Source organism: Natrix helvetica, assembly GCF_964273705.1.
Source record: "Natrix helvetica genome assembly, chromosome: 2".
NCBI lineage: Eukaryota > Metazoa > Chordata > Lepidosauria > Squamata > Natricidae > Natrix > Natrix helvetica.
Window position 1 is genome coordinate 176,301,269 of NC_138552.1, and position 17,984 is coordinate 176,319,252.

The 17,984-nt window shown below is 35.8% G+C and overlaps 1 protein-coding gene across 5 annotated transcripts in view; it reads right to left on the bottom strand.

Annotated features, from left to right (window-relative positions):
- The window catches only part of BACH2 (BTB domain and CNC homolog 2), a 209,571-nt gene that overhangs the window by 79,472 nt on the left and 112,115 nt on the right, over nt 1-17,984 (bottom strand). For 4 of the 5 annotated variants that reach the window (XM_081943356.1, XM_081943359.1, XM_081943357.1 and 1 more), the window contains one exon: nt 4,900-5,042. The exons of the other annotated variant lie outside the window; for it this stretch is intronic. The gene's annotated coding sequence lies outside the window, so the exon portion shown is untranslated. The remainder of the gene's footprint in view (nt 1-4,899; nt 5,043-17,984) is intronic. 5 annotated transcript variants of the gene reach the window in all.

A 17,984-nucleotide genomic window follows, 5' to 3' on the forward strand; every position in this document is an offset into this window, starting at 1 on the left:
TTTTAATTTGTGCATGACTACATCCACCTTGTGATTAATGAGACAGCTGTTTAGAAAGCCCTCTTCCTCTTTTCATTAAAGCTATTTTTGACATCCCCATAGTTAGGTTATTAAGAGGACATGGCATCCCATGCTGTGGTGGGATTCAATTTTTTTTACTACAGGTTCTGTGGGCGTGGCTTGGTGGGCGTAGCAGGGGAAGGATACTGTAAAATCTCCATTCCCTCCCCACTCCAGGGGAAGGTTACTGCAAAATCCCCATTCCCTCCCGATCAATTGGGATTTGGGAGGCAGAGGGTGGGGCCTGTCAGAGGTGGTATTTACTGGTTCTCCGAACTACTCAAAATTTCTGCTACCGGTTCTCCAGAACTGGTCAGAACTTGCTGAATACCACTTCTGATGTAAATTCAGCATAAAAGTCCTTAGCAAGAAGACTGAGGTTTGGAAATGAGGGAGAGAGGGATTGAAGTATTATCAGACATGCATAGAGTATTGCACGGGATATGTCAGCAGGCATCTTCCTGAGTGTTTTTCCTTCAATAGTTATTCTGTAACATAACGAGTAAAGAATATGATTTCTTTTCCTTCCACATTCTGCCTTTTGTTAGTGCTTTGGCTCTAGGGGGTAGGTACTTGCTTTATCCTAGCAAGATAAGAGCTGTTGGCAATGGCATGGTTTCTTGACAACCTGGATAAGATATCAGAACCCTACTATGTCTCTTCTTCCCTTTCATTGCATTAGGATCAAAGTATCTAAAAACTGAGATAAAAGGGAGAAATAGAGAAAAACAAACCTCATAGACTTCTAATATGGCCAGTTCTGAGCCACAGAAGGAAAAGTACCAATTTTTCCCCCTCAAAAAAAGAGGCTGAAAATCTGGGTGTGTCTTATACACTGAATACAGCACTTTTTTGCCTCCTGAAACCCTGCCCCCTTCATCAAAATGGCAGTGAATAATCTTTAGGAGGCTTTCAGAGTGCTCCTGGGGGCTGGAAAGGGCAGAAATGATTGAAAAACAGGCTGGTTTTTTGCTCAATTTTGCCCCCCCCCCCAGCTCCCAGGAGCACTCTATAAACCTCCTAAAGGCTATGCATGCCTTTTGACAAAAAATGGGCCCGTTTTTGCCCCCCCCCCCCAAAACTAGGAACACTCTACAAGCCTCCTAAAGGCTAGGAAAAAAACGGGTCCGTTTTGCAGAGTGCAAAAACTTTTTTTTTTAAATTTGCTTCTTCAAAATCTTGGTGCATCTTATACTCCAGTGCATTTTATACTCCGAAAAATATGGTAGTATCTCACCCACTATTAGGAGGACTTTCAGAAGCATTGTTTCTTCATTAGTTTTCCTACTAGTTTTGTCTATTTCTTGGACTCTGCTGTCCAGATCTTATTTATTGATGGTATCCATACCCTGTCACAATCCTAATTGCCTCTCAGCAGTCAAGCTTGAATATATTCAGTTTTCTATCAGAATTCTAGAGTTGGAGGAGCCACTGAACTAAGACATCTGAATTAATGAATTTCCAACAAATGTCTATAGCCCAGGGGTGTCAAACTCACATCACCACGGCTTCATCACATGACGTATTTTGACTCCCCCCTTGCTAAATTGGGCATGGCCGTGGCCAGTGCATGACACATCCAGCCTGTGGGGCGCAAGTTTGACAGCCCTGCTCTAGCCATTATCTGAACATTATCCATCGAGGGGAAGATAATTATTTTAACTATATGCCTATCTTTCTGGTAGAAAGGGTTTTTAAAAACATTAATTTTAAATCTAGTTTTCTCTTACTTAAACCCATTTTGCTGCATTTTACATTCAGGAATGATGGAGAACAAGTCTTAATTTTCTTGACCCTCTCTCATCAATTTTTATCCACCCACCCCATTTAGATGGGCAGAAAGCAGAGAGAGAACGTCTTTTCTCTCTCTCTCTCTCCCTCTCTCTCTCTCTCTCTCTCTATCTCTCTATCTATCTATCTATCTAAACCCTAAAATGTTTTCTCATCCTATGGAGTCTGCTGAAGGGTAAGATGAGGAGAATAACAAAACTATTATTGTGAAAGCCCTTAAAAATGAAAACATTTTTTTAAAAGATGATTTGCAAAAATTCTACATTACTTGGCCTTTGAAGGTTGTAAAAAAAGGTGCTATGAAATATGGGACAAATACTAATCCAGCTGCAACCACAATGCCCTCAGATCAGTTACTGAATGACTGTACCTTAGAAGCTATTACAGACAGAAGTACTGAAAGTAAAGTAAAATTAAAACTTATGTGGTGAGAAGAATTTTAGTTTCACTGGCTAAGGTTAGGGAAAGTGGATTTCACTAATACTGTCATTTGAGTAATCTGACTTTGGTATCTTGAAATAAATGACTAGTACATGGCACATGAAATATTCTATTGGAAACTTTATGGTCTGTAAAAGATGATGACGGACCTAGAGGGAAATATATGTTATCAGGATCTAACTTCCCTTTATGAGACCTATCTATTGAGGCACAAAACACACACACACACACACACACACATATGTGTGTGTGTGTGTGTGTGTGTGTTGCTGTGGCATTTTATTCTTGACAAAAGTTAAGGGCTGGGTTTTACTATAACTTTTGGCTCCTTCTTATGCTTTCTTTGCATGACTCTTCCCAATGATGAAAAATGAAATGACTCTCCTATTAGCTGCCCCTTAATTTTGTGGAATATAAAATAATAGTTTCTGAACCTGCATTCAAAAGGTGGCACAATTATGTGTTAGTCTATGAGTGACCGTATCCAGGATTAGCTTTGAGCAAAAGGTGTTAGTTGCTCTACCAGTTATGCACACTGAGAAGTTGAGTGTGATGTGTAAAAAGCACATTCCCTCTAACTTCAAATAGGTACAGACTCATAGGTATTCAGACTCTTAAACCAACAGTACCTCCTTTTTATATGTATTACACTCCAGATTTTGCATCTGCAACAACTTCAAACTGTTTTAAAATGATAAATGACAAGTTATAGTATCCTTATGTGCTTTTTCTTTTAAAAACAGAAAGAAGTAGCAAAATGATAAGGTTTATATATGATATGATTGATAACAATAATGACAATCTTTTATGTGTTTCCACTAAATGGAAAATGACCAGTTTTTAAAAAAAGAAAATTTATTAAACTGTCAAAGTACTTGAAAATGATAAAACCTCAAATGTAAGAGTAAAGTTGCAATATTAATAAAAGGTTCTTAATTTAGAATGAATGAATTTAGATGGTTGTAATATTAAAACATCTCTGAAAACAGAAGTATAACACTTTGCAATTTTTGGTGTATGTGTGTGTATAGTTATATATATAGTATGTGTGTACATGTGTGCATGTATTTATATTTTATACAAACACACACACACAAAATGTACAGTACATGTAGACGGTAAGACAAGTTACCCATTAACACTTTCTGGGATAGATAGTCAAGGGAAAAATTGAGTATTTTAAATTTCACAGCTCCCATTCTTGGAACACTTACATTTTTTTTAATCCAACTAATAATTTGAAGGATCAGCGTTTCACCTACAAGCATTATCAACTATGTTCCACTCCTGCTGTACAGGACAACAACCTAGCTATAGTCTTCTTTTCAGTATTTTGGTGGCTTGCTGTGCTATAAAGCACCTTCAACATATTCACTGTTTAGAAATTACTCCTGGCATCTAAGGCCTATAATTTGGGGATAAACAGAGTCACATTATTATCCAATCTGACTAAAAAAAAGCTTTTAAAAATCCTAATTATATTAGGAGAGTTGAGTTACATGAAATTTCTATAATTCTACAACCTGACGAAAGATTAAAAGTGTTCGTACAGATCAGTTGCAATCAATGAAACTGTCACTAGAGGAAGGTTTTTGTATATTTTTGTTTTCATTTCCTCCCCTATCTGTTTCCTATGAAGTTGGGAACATTTTTATTTTGGAACCATGGATGACTTGTCTGATGGTCCCTGTCATTTGATGACAGAGATCATCAAATCTTTGGGAGGTACAAAACCTTCACATCTTTGGGAAGTACAGAAGGCCAGCTAGATTAACAATTTTATTTATTTATTTATTTCTTAGATTTTTAGACCGCCCCTCTCCCAAAATTCTCTTGTGAATGGAGAGCTTCAGATCCATCTGTGATATTTCAAAAAATAATTTTGTTGGGATATAAAACTAAAAAAACAAAGTCTTAATTTATGTGTGAGGGGTGAAGGGGGAGCTTCCAATTGAATTTTAGAATGAGGTTACTTCTCCAAATGTATTAAATGTGCAACCCATTTAGGGAGTTTTTAATTTTTAAAAACATACATGAATTCAGTGAGCGTCTGTCAAGATATAGTCAAAATTGTCATCTAGTAAGCTCTCACTTACCAGGCTTCTGCAAAATTCAAAACTGATTTCCTTAAAATGCCAATGACTTAAGGATTCCACTGAAAGGAATGAATGGATAAATGGATAAACTGTAAAAGCATGGTTCTCTGAATCAATCTAATTTGTAACTTAATATGGACATGTTTATAAGGAAATATATCGGATAGGAGTTCCGTATAGAACTATACCACATTAAAAAAAAAATCCAAAGTAATTTCACATATATAAAAAACCCCAAAGGCTTAATAAAATTCCTGCTTGTAAGCTTTGTTGTCAGAGAAAAAAGTACTCAAGAATCTCACAAAATGACAAAATTACTCCATTTAGTTTTAAAGAAACAGTAACAGAATTTCAGATTTAATTTATTCAAAGCTTAATGCTAACTGATCAATTACATTTTAAAATGCTTTCACAGGAACTACAGAGATTGAGTTCCCTTCCCTATTAAGAAAAAACGTATTTCTATAACCCCTTTCTTTTTAATAAAACAGGAACCAAAAGTAAGACTTACATGTAATTTTCCCAGAATCTGTGCTGGCTAATACTCTCACGAAACAGGGAAGTGGATATACGGAGAAATTAATTGATTACAGAAATCCATGAAGATATGAACACTGAAAAATTCACAGGACGATCTTCTGGCTGTTCAGCAATCTAAAATACAATACAACATCACAGTATTAAGAAAAATTAGTTTTCTCTGCCTTTACTTTCCCTGAAATAACATCAATTTAATATGACATACAGGTAATGCATTAAACCTAGACTTTGAATCTATGCTTGTAATTTCATTAAAGAGACTGCTCATTGAACTTACATTTACAGGATATGTTAATGGTATCAATGGTAGTCTTTTCAATAAAATGCTCAAGAATTCCAAACTTATCTTCAATTAAAAATATGGCTTTCCTCTTACCCATTTGTGATCTGCAAAAGCTGAGTCTGTAGTTTAGCAATAGAAAATTTTAAAATGCCGCTCTGTACAGGCACAGAATATAGAGATAAAAACAGAGAGAGACCATAAAAAAGAACAAAATAGCCAGTCTACCTTTGAATATCCCGCCTCATCATCGCAAAATAACATTTGCAAGTATATGAATACAGAGATTTTAATAATATTTTGAAGTATGCAGTATTTCAATAACAAGAGTCACCTTATGGAAAGATGAGCAGCAATAAATTTAATAATTAATAAAGTAAAATAAACTTTAATAATACATTAAAGTTATTAATATCTAATAATATTTCAACATAACTCATACAACCATTTTTTCACATCACTGTCAGTCATCTAACTGGAAAATTCATGATGTATTGTTGTGGCATGTCTTATCCATATTATGATTTCTCATTATGTGATGTTTACAAATGAATTGTGGATTGAAGTCTATTGAAAGTCTTAATGGTTAAGGTGAAATTGATACTTTCTCTGTTACAGCTCATTCAGGCATAACACTCTGTTACTTGTAGCCACAGAACCAGCAGATACATTTCCTTGAACTATACAGCATTCAGGGTTTTAGGTATAGATTAGATATAAAAATATTCTGCAAAAGGATAATACATCTATATGAGAAGAAAAGAAACTTTGGCTTCAGTTTGATATTTTAAAACCCAATAAACATATTCGAGCAGAAATTACTTGACATTTTCCAAAAAATATTTATGTCTTTTTCTCATTTTTTATCCCTTCTGAAATTATTTAGCTTTTATTACCTTTCCCACTTTTTCTTTGCTCTCACCATGTTAAGTAAGCCTGAATTGCTAGATATTATCCCGCTCCACTTAGGCCATAGTAATTATCCAGATTCACTCATTAGAGGAAAAAACAATGGTGAGAGGAGGGGAAATTACACAAAAATATAAAAGGCGCAATGGAATGAGCATCAGGATGGGGTTGGATTTAAGGGAAGAGAAAGATATGATTGTGATAATGCAAATGAACAATTTTTATGCTTGTGTCAAATGCCTTGATGCAAATATTGCATTGTTTGCATGATGACGATCTGATATGTCTGAGGTCATTCTGACATCACTTTGGCTTGTTGAGCAATTGAACTTAACAAAAAAAGGAAAAAATGTGACTGAGAGAATAATAATTATACAGCAATAAAACCATTATGTTTGTCTAGATAATTAATACTGGGAAATATTAAATAGAATCATTTCTATGAAAAGCACAGTTTGGTTTTGTCCTTCTTAGAATGAATGCCTGTTAAATTCACAAATAGGAAAAGAAGCTGGACTAGAAAAGGAAAATTCTGCCCTAAAGACAAATGGGATAGGGATAATAAAAAATATGGGATAATAAAAATAAAAGCTGCTTTGAAAAGAGTTCTCGCTGTATTGCTGTTCTCAGAATGGTAAAAACAATACATCTGCAAAATATTAAGTATCTTGTTAAAAAGAAAAGACAAGTAAAGTATTTAGTTCAGGGCTCAAAAAAGGACTAGAAGATTTTAAACACAGCTCTGCTTGTTTTCAAGAATTTGCAATTGTTGAAAAAAAATTAAAAGAATGAAAGAGAGGTAAATAGGAAGAGACACACATCTATAGTTCAGCAGCATTGGGCTAAAACTCTCAACCAGCACAAGGGATACTGACTGAATTCTGGAAGTTTCTGTTCCACACATCTGGAACACATCAGGTCAGGGAAATCTTGTCCACCACATGGTAGTCATAAATATGGCGAGCCTGCATCCTAGCTATACACATATAGCCAAGTTCACATAACAGACACACTGTTTAGTAGTTTTGAGGCTATGTAATTTTTCCCCTCTACAAATCAAGCCATACATTGGGATTTTGATTGCAATGTAGTTAGAAAATGAAAATAATCATAACAATCAATCTGCTATTATCATAACTGTGTTCAATTAAGAGTAAGCGTACTGCATACCTATATAGACCACCAGGAGGCACTAAAAATACCTCACAGGATATACTGCATATTGTGTAAAAATAAACTGTCCCCTCTTCCCTCCAAGAAGGGTGATGGAAGTCATATAAAACCTCACACATAGGGACGGATGAGTTACATCCCAGCTCTCTCTCTCTCAGAGCTTAAGGGAAGGTGCAAGTTTGCACTATTCTGATATAGCAGACTTGTAGTTACCTGTTCAAAAGACTTAAGATGTAAGTTATATTTATTTGATTTGATTTATAAATCAAGTTTAGAAACTGCCCATCTAATTCACAGAATACAATTAAAGACATAAAAATATTAAAAACCATTTAATTATTATGGCTTATGTAAAGTTATGTTATGCAGACTCGGAATACCATGGAAAGACAGATTTCAGCCATTCTTCTCTCTATCCCTTTTTAAAAACACGAGACTATTTTATGAGATGGGTAATATGACGCAGGAGGTTTACAACCTGAGAACTAGCCCTACAATGTTCTTGGAAGGATGACTGATGTTCACTGGTGTAAAAGCCTGGGATTGAATCCCAAACAGTGCATTCCCTTATTGCAAATGTATCACTCTCCATTTCTCTCCCTGTGTCCCCTAGATATCTCTGCACTGCACTGAGCAAGCCAATGTATATCAAATTTAACACATGATCAATAAAATGAAAGCTGGAATTCTCTGCTCAAGAGGTCATGCTAGGGTAAATTGTAACTTAACCAAGTCCCAAGGCATAGCTCAAGAGTAGCGTCTCCTCTAAGCTGATTCCATGTTTCTATTTTATACAGCCATTCTGAAATGTAAGTGTAGCTGACAGAAATCACTTCTTTTTCATGGTAAAAATTGCAGTACTATGAGAAATATTATTCTAGTTAAGTGCAAACCTAGTCATACATGTGAAAAACATGATTTACCGGGCAAGAAAATCAGATTCTTACTTCACAATTAGAGGGGGGGGAGGGAGAGACTGACTACGGGAGAGTAATTGGATAGCTTCCTTCGAAAGTCTATGACTTTCTTAAAACCAGTCAGGTGCCCCACAGATATATTTATTACAACATTCATCAACTGAATACATATCTAACAACCGTTCTGGCTAGAGATGATGGATATTGATGGAAATTGTAGTCTAACACAAATAATGGAAAACCACCATACGAAAATAACTTTCTACTGAAAAAATAACTTTAGACAGACACATTACAGGCAGTCCTCAACTTATGTCTATAATTGAGCCCAACGTTTCTGTTGTTAAGTGAGACATTTGTTAAGTGAGGTTTGTCCCCATTTTACAACCTTTCTTACCACGGTTGCTAAGTGAATCACTGCAATTGTTAAATTAGTAACACAGTTGTTAAATAAACGTGGCTTCCCCATTGACTTTGCTTTGTCAGAAGGTTGAAAAAGGTGATCACATGACCCCAGGACAATGCAACCATCATAAATATGAGTCAGTTGCTAAACATGTGAATTTTGATCATGTGATCATGGGAATGTCGCAGTCATAAATATGAAAAACAGTCGTAAGTCATTTTTTTTCAGTGCTGTTGTAACTTCAAAAGGTCACTAAATGAACTGTTGTAAGTTAATGACTAACTGTATTAGCTTTTCCTCAGAGCTTTATACAAAAGAGAATGCAATGCTTTCATTAGTGACTCTCCCTGCCTATCCTATTTGTAATAAAAGACATGTAAATTAATAATTTAAAACTTTAGATTAAAGCAGAAATATGTTGCTCCACACCCATTGGCATTTTTGTACCAATAGTCATTGCCTTGGTGCCTGCTAGTTTCCCAATTTCATCTAGATCTCAAAAGTCACTTTGAAAACAAAATGGCTGAATGTTATTTTTTTTTTACCCTAATCAATACCCTACGTAAGGAACTACTACCAAGAAATGCCCAACAACAGTGGCAGGACAAGTTACTGTATATAAACAGGAGGCAAATTCCACATTCACAACTATTGATGATGTAATAGTTGTTTGGGTAATCAAATGTCTACAAGCAAACAACGAAGGTCAAAGAGCACCAAGAACTGAACAAGTTTAAGGATTAAAAAATATTTTCCCCACCAAGACTTTAAAGTTTTTCCCCTATAGAAATTAGGCGTGAAAACTAGCCTACAGAAGTAGTCCTGCAGTTCTTCAAAACTTTAAGAATAAATTTTAGTAGGCTGTGTCTAAACTATAATAGATGCTCATGCTTAGATGAGCAGGAAAGTACAATTTATTATACAATTGCTAACTACTGATCATCTCATACCAATCATACTAATTTTGACAGGAAAAAGTGAAGGAAATATTACCCATGTTTTGCTCCTTTTAGAATTTAATAGAGAAATTTCTCTCTAAAATAATTTTATCTGCATAATTCAGTCCAGCAACTCACAAGGGTTTTACTATTCCATTTAATTTTGAGAGCAGTGGATAAAGGCATGTTTATAGCAAACCATTATGTATCTCCATATTTATTTAAAGGAATTCTCACACAGGCTTTCTAAAGAAGAAAACATGCTTTAGTAACAGAATATACAGGCGAAACTCAAAAAATTAGAATATCATGCAAAAGTTCATTTATTTCAGTAATGCAACTTAAAAGGCGAAATTAATATATGAGATAGACTCATTACATGCAAAGCAAGATAGTTCAAGCTGTGATTTGTCATCATTGTGAGGATTATGGCTTACAGCTCATAAAAACCCCAAATCCACAATCTCAGAAAATTAGAATATTGTGAAAAGGTGCAATATTCTAGGCTCAAAGTGTCCCAGCTAATTAAGCCATAACATCTGCAAAGGGTTCCTGAGCCTTTAAATGGTCTCTCAGTCTGGTTCAATAGGAATCACAACCATAGGAAAGACTGCTGATCTTACAGTTGTGCAGAAAACCATCATTGACACCCTCCATAAGGAGGGAAAGCCCCAAAAGGTAATTGCAAAAGAAGTTGAATGTTTCCAAAGTGGTGTATCAAAGCACATTAATAGAAAGTTATGTGGAAGGGAAAAGTGTGGAAGAAAAAGGTGCACAAGCAGCAGGGATGACCGCAGCCTGGAGAGGATTGTCAGGAAAAGGCAATTCAAAAGTGTTGGGGACTTTCACAAGGAGTGGACTGAGGCTGGAGTCAGTGCATCAAGAGCCACCACACACAGATGGATCCTGGACATGGGCTTCAAATGTCGTATTCCTCGTCAAGCCGCTCCTGAACAATGAACAATGTCAGAAGCGTCTTACCTGGGCTAAAGAAAAACAGACCTGGTCTGTTGCTCAGTGGTCCAAAGTCCTCTTTTTTGATGAGAGCAACTTTTGCATCTCATTTGGAAACCAAGGACCCAGAGTATGGAGGAAGAATGGAGAGGCACACACTGCAAGATGCTTGAAGTCCAGTGTGAAGTTTCCACAGTCTGTGTTGATTTGGGGAGCCATGTCATCTGCTGGTGTTGGTCCACTGTGCTTCATTAAGTCCAGGGTCAACACAGCCGTCTACCAGGAGATTTTGGAGCACTTCATGCTTCCTTCCGCAGACGAGCTTTATGGGGATGCTGACTTCATTTTCCAGCAGGACGTGGCATCTGCCCACACTGCCAAAAGCACCAAAATCTGGTTCAAAGACCGTGGGATTACTGTGCTTGATTGCAAACTCGCCTGACCTGAACCCCATAGAGAATCTATGGGGCATTGCCAAGAGAAAGATGAGAGACATGAGACCGAATAATGCAGAAGAGCTGAAAGCTGCTATTGAAGCATCCTAGTTTTCCATAACACCTCAGCAGTGCCAGAGGCTGATAGCTTCCATGCCACGCCACATTGAGGCAGTAATGGCTGCAAAAGGGGCCCAAACCAAGTACTGAGTACATATGCATGCTTATACTTTTCAGAGGTCCAATATTGTTCTATGTACACTCGTTTTATTGATTGCATGTAATATTCTAATTTTCTGAGATGGTGGATTTGGGGTTTTCATGAGCTGTACGCCATAATCATTACAATTATGACAAATCACGGTATGAACTATCTTGCTTTGAATGTAATGAGTCTTATCTCATATATTAGTTTCACCTTTTCAGTTGCATTACTGAAATAAATGAACTTTTGCACGCTATTCTAATTTTTCGAGTTTCACCTGTACTTTACAGGAACTTGCTAAAAAGTAATAATTTCGTTTCAATCAGTTTTAGGGCAACAGCTCCATGTCTGGTACATAGTATTTCTTTGTTCAATGCTACCTGACAAACGAGTGTTAAATCTTGCAGAAAAAACCCAGAATAAATAATAGAATGAATACCAGTCATATATTGTAAAGAGGTTCAAAAACGGTAGTTTAAGCATAGTTATGCTATTGTCATTTTGTGGAATCCTGCCATTTTTAACTGGAAGTATTATCTGAGAATTAACCTGAATAGCAATAGAAATAGATTGCCCTTTTATATTTCATCACCTGAATATTTAACTTACCCTTTCAAAGAACTGTAACTCTACCTGTTGAATCCAGTTTAAACCCAAATAATGTACCATAATCCCTTTAATGTAATTAAAAGAAAAATGGCTTACTTCATTCATAAAAATATGAAGTTGCCTCAGAAATAACAGATTAGCTGTTAAGTAATGATTCACAAAAATATCATAGCGTACCTGTAAGATCCTGTTCTACATGTGACATACTGGTTATCAACAGATTTGTGTTAACAAGCAAAAGATGTTTTTAATGCTCTTCAGTTTCCTAATATTTCTACTTTGATATTAACACAGTAAATTTCCCCCCACTGTTTGGCAATGGATTTATATACAGTATTTTGGTATACAGTAGTGGCTCAATGGGAACAATATAATTATTGTTCTAATTGAAAACATTAAATGAATTGCGTTCATTAATTCATACAGACCTCCCTCTTTTCCATTCTTACCAATATATAATAAAACCTTCACAGTGCAAAATTTAAACAGGAGAATATAAAATATTAATACAGAAGAACAAGTTCACATAAATATATTGGAACTGGCAGCGACCCAGGCCTGCCACGACCCCGAACTTTTTCTCCGGGTGGCGCCATAGGTGCCACCATCTTGTTTTTCGCTTCTGCGCATAACAATATTTATTGTGAGGTGCGCCTACGAGCAAACTGGCAATAGTGACTGCCGGAACCCACCCCTGCAGGAGAACCATACAATATTGAAAATGAGCGATTCATCCTTTTCTGAAAAGAGTAACAAAAATTGTATAACTTGACAGATTGGTGCAAGCAGGCCCTGAGCTGAACGTCTAGATCAAGTCTTTCAAACTTGCGGTCTGTAGGCCGGATGTGTCACACGCTGGCTACACCCATGCCCAGTTTAGCAAAGGGGGAAAAAAAAAGTCATGATACATCATGTGACACCACCACGACGCAAGTTTGACTCCCGTGGTCTAGATAGATCTCATGGAATTATCATTCCTGGCCCTAAATTTTTTTAGCTGATGTAGAATGTTTTTTGGTTAATGGCTTTCAAAGTATATTCATGGGACATTGGTTGTCCTCACATCCTCACGCGATATAATCTGATTTGTTTGCAAATTCTATAAGAAAGGGTTATTTATTGCTATGAAGAGTACCTTGATGACAAAATCCAGTTCTTAAATTCTAGAACATTTTAGAAACACTCTTTTTAGGATAGTTTTCACATATTTTAAGGCACTTGGCTTAAGAAAATACTTATGCTCTACAAATATCTTCGGCATACTTTGTTTCTATTTTTCTTTAAAATGAGCACATTTAAAAATGTGATGAATCAAAACCTTAAAATGGCCAGATCTTTTTTTCCCTGATTTTGTGTGAAAACTGCTTTAAATAGTATCAGAGATGCTGCACTTGTGTGAGACCCACAACACTTCTTCAGAATCATTCTCAAAGCATATATTTAGGCTTAATGTTTAGTTGTTATGGATGACATCAACTTTTTTTCACAGATGTGCTACTTTGGTTATGCAAATACTATTCCTGCTAGTAGCTCTGAATGATTTTGAAATGGTTCCAGTGCTGATGAAGCAGACTTCCTGCAGTTAAATATATTGTAAATCAAATTCTGACTTTAAGCATAAAACTCTCAGTAACAAAGGTAAGCTACTGTACTGAAGTTTCCAAATACTTTGTTGGAGATTTGTCTATTTTCCAGAGGGGGTGGGGGGGAAGGAGGCTGCTGCACCTAAATAAGCAACATTCAAGAGACTCTTCATGTAGCTGGTGAAAATATAAATAACAACAGAAATGAAATTTCAGTCATCTTTTTAGTTCTATGGAAATGAAACCTAGGGTGTAGGTCAATCCTACTATGTAATTGATGTTTTGGCGGTTTGGTGATGAAACTGGCTTAGCAGCCCAGCCAATAATGGAGAAGGGGACACATGTCACCCCCTTCCTGAAATTTACACCATGATTGAAGAAGGTTTCTGCCAATGTTTGGCTTGATTCTCAATCACCGACTTCAATAAAATGAATACAAAGCATATTTTTGAAAACAAAAATTGTATTAAAGTAGCAATATCTGGCCTTTGGTAACATTTTAAACAAATTCCATCAAATGCCAGGGCTGAATTAATTAACTAATCATTCATTAGGAATTTGTTTTCCCATGCAAAAATTAAAGGCACAAAACAGTGACAACTTTTCATACAAACAATTTTGATGTCCCAAATGTGTTTTAGACTATTAATTAAATACAACTACCTGTAATCTTGTTTTTCTCTGTGATTCAGCAAAGTATTTTGCATTTTGAGTTGACTTACCAATTTTTTATATATCCTGAATGGAATACTTAAGATTACAGAAGTGGTAAATTTCTGACTCATATGTTACCTTTGTAGTGTGACAGAGAAATTCAAATTTTATTTTTTCAGTTTAACTATAAAGGGAAAGACACATGCCTAATAGTGATGTCCTTTGGTTAAGCTAATTATAATAGCAAACTCTGACTGGTTTATGGCTAAGCTACTGGCGCTCTTCTGACAGAACAGTGATGTACAAAATAAACTTAACTTTATCAAATAAAAACTATTCCTAAAAAGAAGCTAATATGAAACTGAAATACAAAAGCTGCCACAGCATTAAGCATCTGAGTCATCAATTACTTTTTCCAACTAATAATTATCACTGAGTCAGTCAGTTGAATCATCTAGTAATTTTATTTACACTTTTTCTTTTGCTACGGTTTTAAAAACCTATATGTAAATATTTTTTATAATTTTGCAGATATTTCCAAGTCTGACTAAAAAGAATGTACCATACGGATAGAATTTCTTGGCTACTCTAACACGGTGAATTATAATGTATAAACATGCATAAAATGTTTTATAAATAAATATTTTATAAATAAAAATATATATAAATAAATAAATGAAATGTGTAGACACTAGTTCTAGAAACTAAGTCTTACTTCCAGTGGTGGGATTCATTTTTTTTTACTACCGTTTCAGTGGGTGTGGCTTGGGGGAATATACTGTAAAATCTCCATTTTCTTCCCACTTCAGGGGAAAATTACTGCAAAATCCCCATTCCCTCCCGAGCAGCTGGGACTCAGGAGGCAGAGAATAGATGGGGGTGGGGCCAGTCAAAAGTGGTATTTACTGTTTCTCCGAACTACTCCAGAACTGGTCAGAATCTGCTGAATACCTCCTCTGCTTACTTCCTAGGAAAAGTCAACCAATATCCCACTCATACTCATAAAATGTTATTATTTTTCTTTCTGAAATTTTCTTAACAAAGAAAACATTGAATATATCTACCAATCTCCAGGAGAAGCTGTGAATGGTTTAAGTATCTATCTGTACAAAATGTGATCAATCTAGTCATGATTGAAAAGTAAAGTAAGGTTGGGTTATTTTTGTTTTGAATGTTTGTGTGTGTCTCTTCTCCTACAATCTGCTACTTAGGTCTTATACCCAGAAATGGGCAGCTGCAAGGATAATTTGCTGCACATCCTAATGTACACTCAGAAAAATAAAGGCATGCAAGTTTGACATGCATCCCGAATATTTATTCTAGAATTATTTCATAAACTGTTTTGTATTATGCCGGATAAGTTAGTGCATCATATCTTGATGGAAAAGCTCCCCAGAGATGGAAAATTGGAAACCCATGGTGTTGATGCATGAATTTAATCTAATTTTAAACAACAATACATAAGCAGCCTTATGTTCTGTACAGTAAAATGGAGTTATTTATCAGGGCATAAGACCTAAGTAGCAGGACAATGTAAATGCAGATATGTATCCTTACAGGTTTCTTCATGGGGCACTCTACATTAATGTTATGTTATAATGGAATATCTTACGTAATTAAAATGGGGGTGGGTGGGAGGCGGGAGGGAGGAACAGTAGATCAACTAGAAAGAGAAATGTGATTTTCATCTGGTTGCAATTGGAAGGAAGTAGTCCAGAAAAGCTTTGCAGAAGTAAAGCATGCAGGAGATTATACCTAAGGCAATGTATTGAGTTAGAAAGACGGCTGAAGAAAAAGAACAGTAGTTTTCATCTCAGCTTTCGGTTTTCACATAAATGGAAAGGAAGTAGCAACCTGAGTAGAGTCTGAACATCTCTTAAGGGTTAAATTACTGTATTTTTCAGAGTATAAGACGCACCAAGATTTTGAAGAGGCAAATAAAAAAAAGTTTTTGCACTTGGCAGACCTCCCAACAATGGCGTGTTTTTTTGCGAAAACAGGCCAGTTTTTTTTTTTTAAAAAAAAAGCATGAATAGCCTTTAGGAGGGGTATAGAGTGCTCCTGAGGGCTGCGGGGGGGGGGGCAAAAACGAGCAAAAAATGGCCCATTTTTTGTCAAGAAAAGGGCATGCATAGCCTTTAGGAGGCTTATAGAATGCTCCTGGGGGCTGGGGAGAGCATTTTGGTGAAGGGGGTGGGGTTTCAGGAGGCCAAAAATGCTGTATTCAGTGTATAAGATGCACCCAGATTTTCACCCTCTTTTTTGAGGGGAAAAAGGTGCGTCTTATACTCCAAAAATATGGTAACTAACATAAAATAATGTATTAGTATTGTCCATAATTAATTTTAAAGCTGTAAAAGTGCAGTATTTGTTAAAACGTGGATATCAGTGTCATATTTAATTAACTCCTTTGACTGATGGAACCACTTCTAAGGAGAATAGGAATCAATTTTACCCTTTTCTGTAATGCTCACAACTTGAGGTATACTTTGGGAATGCTATTGTGCACATGTTAGAAAAAAGTTTTAGTTGTGCAAATTCAAATCTTTCACTGGATTTTACACTGGAAAACCATAATGCAATGTAATTATCATGAATGGGGTTCATATGATAGAATTAAGCAACCATGTTTAATTGTCTCAGGCGTGCTTTCCATACAAGAAGCAACTACACTGAACCTTGAGAAGAAAAACATTGATTGTTATTAATGAATGTAACTAGATGCAGGAGAAGAGGCACAGCCTGGGGGCAGAGTCAAGAGTGGAATCAGCCTAGAGTCGTCACAAATGATTCAAGACCAACTCCTCTTGAATTCTGTTGATTTTAGTGCTGAACATTTGTTGACTAGGTGAGGAATAAATCTTAACTGTAAATTAATATGTAGTCCTGATTCTTCATGCCTGACACTATCTCAATTATTACTTTGTTAGTTTTAATATTTTTATATTGTTTTAAATTGTATGGCTTTGCTGTTTTATATTGTTTATAACTATTTGGGAGCCACCCAGACTCAAATATGTTGATTGGTGGTTATACAAATAAGAAAAAAGCAAACAAATAAATGTAAAAGTAAATGAAAACATTTAATCTCTGTCAAAAACAATCTATTGTTACAGACGAGTCATTTCCTTTTTCTTCTTATGAAAAGGAAGAAAAACTGCAGTACCAAATGACTCATCCTCTATGAGTCATTAGGCTGGGAGATTATCACCAACAACTAATGAAGCATCCTCAGGCCAACCAAAAACAAGTAAATGAAAGCAATACAAACATTAATTCTTGACAATACCGAGTAAGAGTTTGACTGGCGGTGGCCTTCCAGAGTTTTGAGAAAACATTTTTTCTTGGCAACTGAGAATGGAATTTTTGCATGGGTGCTGCATCCTTTTACATTTCATTATGTCCTCTGTCTTTTCTGTGCTGTAATTTATTGCTTAAAAGTTACGTTCCCCATTGGAAGAGGTTACAGCTCAATGGTAAAGGTCAGAGCTTAAATCCTTACAATTACCAATTAAGATGGAAGAGGCCATATGATATATCTAGAACTGGGATTCCTGAAAGCTGACACCATGCTCAGTAGACAATACAGGCATCCCCCGGGTTACGTAAGACCAACTCTATGCAAAATGTTTCTGAAAGTCACCTCTAATATTTTCAAAGGTAGCCTGCATCTTATTCAAAGTGCTTTTCTAGCCCTTGACATTCCCTATCAAAATGGTCTCTTTAGATACTGCTAATGAATCATAATACAAGTATATGAGGCAGTTTCTCCAATTGTGACTAATACAATTTTTTGGTTATATCAGCTTTTTCTACAAAGATTGGTGAGTACCTGTACTGTATGTATGTATGGAAAAATAAGGACAGGTACTCATCTGTCCATGCATGATAGTTGTCCTTCATGTACCATTCTATTTGTTTTTATTTATCTTTGTATTTATTGTAATATCATTTTTCTTGATTGCTGAAGATTTTTAAAATATCAGCATGCTTG